Raw genomic sequence first — 6,000 nt, 5'->3', positions numbered from 1 at the left:
GTATCACAGGATCTGGCCCGGGAGGGTCTGTAGATGGGTAGAGGTTATCCGAGGCTGCTTCCTCCTAGCCCCTCGACACCCAGTTTCCCTGGTCCCCACAAACATAGTTAGACCCTCAGGGAAGGTTTCCAGAAGCATGTGTTGATGAGCCATCATCATTAGGAATTCTTTACCTCTTATTGATGACAAAAACATTTGGGAAGGCAGAGAAGACAGTCTGATCGTGAGTGATAATCATGATGGGACAGGGGACAGACTGCCCTAGAGGGTCCAGCCTACTATAGGCCACACAGGTAGTAGGTATTATAAGCAGGATTGGAACCCAGGTCCTCTGTCTCCAACCCCAGCTCCTGTTGCACTGTGCCATGTGATTTCAGTTCTAACATTCCCTGATGGGCAGAAAATCTATACAGCACCTTACGTTACCTTTTTTAAAAAAGTTTTGAAGGCAATTAGGACAAAGTGACTTATCTAGGGTCACACAGCTAGTGAATGTCTGAAGTTGAATTTTAACTCAGATCCTCCTGACTCCAGCACCAGTTTTCTATCCACTGTGCCACCTAGCTGCCCCAGCACTTTACAATTTTCAAAGGGCTTTTCTGAACATTACATGTTTTAACACTTTTTGGTGAGATATGGCCATTTTCACTTTACAGATGGGGAAATTGAGGCTCAGTAAGGTGCAAGAACTTGCCCAGGGTCATACAGTGAAGTGGGCCATTAGCAGAGCTGGAGTACAATGCTGCTTCCTTTCTCACCACTCCAGCCCTACCCTACAGCCGGTGATGCAGAATGAGCCAGATCCTGGCTCTCCATCCCAGGCTGGGTGGCCAGAGGGCCCATTTTAAATCTTCATTCACTTGGAAATCTGGCCAAAACTCTTTCCAGAGCCAACAGTGCCGTGTGAACCAAGGGCTGGAACCCAAGATTACAGTTTGCCCTCAAATAATGAAAATTAGTTGAAACCATTTGCCTTTGAAGAGAATGCATGAGCCCGGCTGACAGCTCCATCTAGTGGCAAAATACACTCTCCACACTTGCCCTACGGCCAGGTTCTAAACTGCAGAATCACAGAATCCGAGATGAACGAGGGATGTGAAGGGCCATCTATGTAGTTCGCCCTGTCAGAGTTAAACAACAGCCCTCTTTACGATATCTCAGGATGACAATGCCATCCATCCTTTGTTTGAAAAGCTCTAGCAGAAGGGAACTTACCATACCAGGAGCCATCATATCCTACCCTTAGATTCCTGTTGAATGTGTAAAAATCAGGAATGGACAGAGGGGCTAGCACATTAGGTTGAGGGCAAGAAGACCTGGATATATGACTTCGATATATACTAGGCAAGTCTTTAACCTGTCTGCCTCAGTTTACTCAACTATAAAATGGGGATAATAATAACACCTCCTCACAGGAATATTGCAAAGACTAAATGATAACTTAGCATCGCGCCTCACACATAGCAGGCAAATGACAAATAAGTGCCTGTTGCCTTCTCTTTGTCCCTTCAAGTCCCAGCTCAAATCTCCCCTTCTGCAGGAAGCCTTTCCCACCCAGCCTTAATCCTAGTGTGTGCCTTCTGATGTTGTCCTGTCTATAGTTTGTTTGTACACTGTTGTTTACCAGCCTCTCCCATTAAATTGTGAACTTTTTGAGAACAGGGACTGTCTTTTACCTTTCTTGAGATCCCCAGCACTTAGCACAGTGTTTGAAAACAATAGGGGCTTAATAAATGTTTATTGACTGACAATAAGAGTTCCCCCTGGCAACTCTCAAAGACTGTAAGTTTAAAGAGGAAGTTCCCATTCTGGGAGTTCTCCATATGGATGAAATCAGAGGTTTGCACATTGTCCACCCACCCCCAAAAAAGATGGATTTTTTTTTTTTTTGGTATCTAGCTGAAATTTGGCTCTCTACAGCTTCTATCTAATTCTGCCCTCTGGGGCAGGGCACATCTATCTAATCCCTCTTTTCTGACAGTCTTTCAAATATGTGAAGACAGCTCTGGAATCTTTATCTTGTCCTCAGCTCATTCACCTTATCCTCCTGGGCCCCATCTACAGGAGCCCTTTGCCAGCCTGCTTCCCCGCCACGGTCCTTGGGTGCTCTTCTATTCGTCTAGACTCTTGCTAAAAGGCAGTGCCCAGAGTTAAGTGCAATCCTCCAGACTGACCAGGACCAAGGACTGTGAGGCTATAACCTCCCTCATCCTGGAGACACTATCTCTCTTACCATTTGTAAGAAGAGAAATGTTCCCTCTCACTCTTGCTAAAAAACTGCTGCTCCGGCCATTTAGCAGTGACACAGTGATGAAGTGTGTAGCAGTGATGAATGAAAGTCCTCCGTCTTCCAGGAGGTGATGAGCTCACCCTGCTCTGAGGTCTTAGCAGTGGGGAACAGAGCAAAGAGCGTTGGACTTGGGCGCTGAATACCAAGAGCTCACGTCACTGACTCCCTGTGCCCTCTTGAGTAAGTCACATCTCTGCTTGGAGTACTTAATTCCTCACCTGTAAAGTGAGGCTGATTCTCATTCCAGCCACCTCAGAGGAGGGGTGTCAAGCCGTGGCAACACTCCAAAGTATGCCCTAATCAAATCAAAATATAATTGGGAAATATTTAACTAATACAATAGAATATAGATAAGACTTCGTGGTCTCCTAAGTCAGTATGTGGCTGTAGAGATACTTATGTGGGGTTTCATGACCCCCTTTTCTATTTGAGTGATATTTCCTAAACCAAAAAGCCCCTCTCTGGCTACCCTTGCCCTATGTACGTTGTCTCTCCCTATTAGAATGTAAGCTTCTTGAGGATGTGAGCTGCCTTCCATTTTCTATGGGTACCCCCATGGTGTCTGCCACATGGTAGGCTGAGCAGAGGAAAGGAATGAAAACGGAGGACATTTGAGGAGGACCCATATTGGCTACTCTGCCTTTTCCCTGACACTCAGTGGGAATTGTCAGCCTTGGCAAGGCCAGGTCCCTGAGAGCCTTGTCCTGATGCTAGGACCAGCCCGCAGTTCCTTTGAAACTAGGATGAAACGAGAGTGACTTTTAGGGAACGTTCAGTGATGACTGCCCGAGAGCAGTCCCATGGCACATAGCACTGTCCATGCAAGGGTGTAGACCAGAGCTATGGCTGGAGCCAGGCTGATGGGGCTTTGCCCCAAGACAGCCAAGCTTCCTTTTAGGGTGGGGGAGAGGGTCTCTTCCCCATGTAAGCAGCTTCCCCTCCTCCTCCATGACCACTCCTCATAATCCTCTACTGGTTGTCCCTTGGGCCATCTCCTCAGTGTCCTGGGGCCATGGTGCCTTTCTCTTGGACCCACCTTCTTCTCCTAACCCCCCCACCATAGGAGATGAAGGCCAGACTCCCCTCTCTCCTAACACTACTGCCCTCCTGAACACCACTGTCCAGTCTGGTAGAATACAAGCCCTTCGAACGCAGGCAGTTTCATTTTTATCTTTGTATTTCTAACCCTCAACACTGGCACCTAGCAGTTGCTCGACAAACGCTTTTTGAATTGACCTGAACGGAAGGGAAGCTGTGAGGCCACCCCCACACCCTCCACTACTTTTATCCATGTGAAAAGAATCCTAGTTATGGCACCGGTGGCGATGCAAGGGCCAAAGACCGATCACACGCACTCATAAGTGACACCCAGTCAGCTGGGTGTTGCAATGGCTAGAGCTCTGAGAAGCTTTGAGTCAGAAAGACCTGAGTTCTAATCCTCCTTCAGATGCTTACTGCTGTGTGGCCCTGGGCAAGTCACTTACACCACGCTCTGCCTCAGTTTCCTCATCTGTAAAATGGGAATAATAATGGCCCCCTACCTCCCCGAGTTGTTGTGAGGATCAAATGAGGTGCAATAATATTTGTAAAAGGCTTAGTAGAGTGCATGGCATGTAGTAGGCACTACATAAATGCTTATTCTTTCTCTTCCCCCAGTCTCTCCTGCTTTGGTCAGCTCCAGGTTAATAGAGCCTGGGTTTTCTTTTTTGAATTAAGCCACTTAGCTGTGTGTCACTCCTACCCCCCTCATGGAAGCTGGAACTGCTGGGTGGCAAACCTTTAACACCCCCTGCCCAAAGTGCGGGGCCTCTCCTGGCGATGAGTTTTAGTCTATCAGTGTGTCCAGGTCCCCACGCTCACTCTCTCCCTCCAGCTGTTGCTGCCTGCCTGGTCCAGCCTCCTGTAGCCAGGGAGGAAACGGCTTTCCCCCGGGGGTCCCCCATTAGGCTTGTTCATTCACACTTTTCTAGCTGAGGAGGCAGGTGCTGGGGATATGACCTCAGGAAGCAAGGGGCAGGGCTTGTAAAAGGGATGCCTTTCCCCAGCCCAGTCATCTGGCCTTGGACATTACTTCCTCTACTGTTTTCCTTCCCAGCATTGGAGGCAAACTTCACCTGGACCGGAGTCCCCTTCCTTCCACATCCCCCTTCCCCCGCGCACACACAAACACTCTGGGTTTAATCAAAGCTTTTTCCTCAGTGATGCAACAGGGAGGTACCTTCAGAGCTCCAAAGAAAACAGCCCAGTGTAATGAAATGAGCACTGGGACTCAAGTCGGAGGTGATAAGTTCAAATCCTGACTCCATCTCTCAGTCTCTCCAGGCCTCAGTTTCCTCACCTGTAAAATGTGGGGGCTGGACTGAAAGGCTTCTGAGGATACTGTGATCCTAGGATTACGTGGCCTCTCGATTTGAGGAAAACTTGCTAACATTTAGAACTATTCAAAAAGTGAATCACGACTTCTAAATCAAGGGTTCTTAACCTTGAGGTCAGGGACTTAATGCCTGGTACATATTGTTGTTCAGTCAGTCATTGTTGACCATCTGTGACCCCATTTGGGTTTTTCTTGGCAAGGATACTTAAGTGGTTTGCCTTTTCTTTCTCCAGCTCATTTTACAGATGAGGAAACTGAGGCAAACAGGGTGAGGTGATTTACACAGGGTCACACAGCTAGTGAGTGTCTGAGGCCAGATTTGAACTCAGATCTTCCTTACTCCAGGCCAGGCACTCTATCTACTGCGCCACCTAGCTGCCTGGTACATAGTACATAGCGAATGAATGATGGTGGATTGATCGATTCTTCAGGACACTAGAGATCCTCCCTCATTGGATATGTTAGAGGGATTTCTTGTTCAGTTTGGAATTGGACTAAATACCCCTCAAGTCCCTTCCTTCTCTGAAGCTGTGTGATTCTGCAGTCACCCCCTTTGAGACTCAGTTTCTTCATCTATAGAATGGGGGAATAAGACAAGGTGATAGCTTTGTCATAAATTCATGGTTAATATGTGTTGAACATTAACAAGATGGTTAAGTCTCAGCTTATATGGAGTTAATCTAAATTCCTACCTCCTTCAGTTTTCTTAGTCACTTGTTCCCACTGTCTATGTCAGATCCCTAACCTGGGGTCCGTGGGCAGATTTCAAGGCATCTGGGAGCTTGAATGGGGAAAAATTATATCTTTATTTAAATATAATTCATTTTCTTGGTAATCCATTGTGTGTTGCTTTGTGTATTAAAACCACGGTTCTGGGAGAGGGTCCCAAGGCTTCACCAGACTGACTGGCATAGGGGTCCATGTCACAAAACAAGATAAAGTTAATGCTTGATCTAGGATCAGGACTCTTAAGCCCTCTCTCCTCCCAGTTCCACTGCATTTTGGAGTCAAGAGGAGGCCTCCCTGTACCCCAAGAACTAAGAGGTGTGTGTGTGTGGGAAGGACAGAGTTCAGTAACTGCCGCTGCTCCTGGGTCTGAAGCCTTCCATTGACTTGAGCCCCTGCCTTTTCCTTCCAGACCGATATTAAGTCTTTCCATCGGATCAATGGGACCACAGCTTGGAACAGCGTGCTCCAAATCTTTCTGATCAGTGGCAAACTGCAGGTTCTAATCAATGAGTCAACCTGTTGTCATGTGGTGTGCTGCAGGCCAACTCTCACCCACGCCCGAGGGCAGCAGGGTCTGGAAAGCAGCTTGAAGACAAGGGGAGGAGAG

This window comes from Phascolarctos cinereus, unplaced genomic scaffold (genome assembly GCF_003287225.1).
Source record: "Phascolarctos cinereus isolate Bilbo 61053 unplaced genomic scaffold, phaCin_HiC Scaffold_9;HRSCAF=440, whole genome shotgun sequence".
Classification (NCBI taxonomy): Eukaryota; Metazoa; Chordata; class Mammalia; order Diprotodontia; family Phascolarctidae; genus Phascolarctos; species Phascolarctos cinereus.
This window is presented reverse-complemented; position numbering follows the sequence as displayed.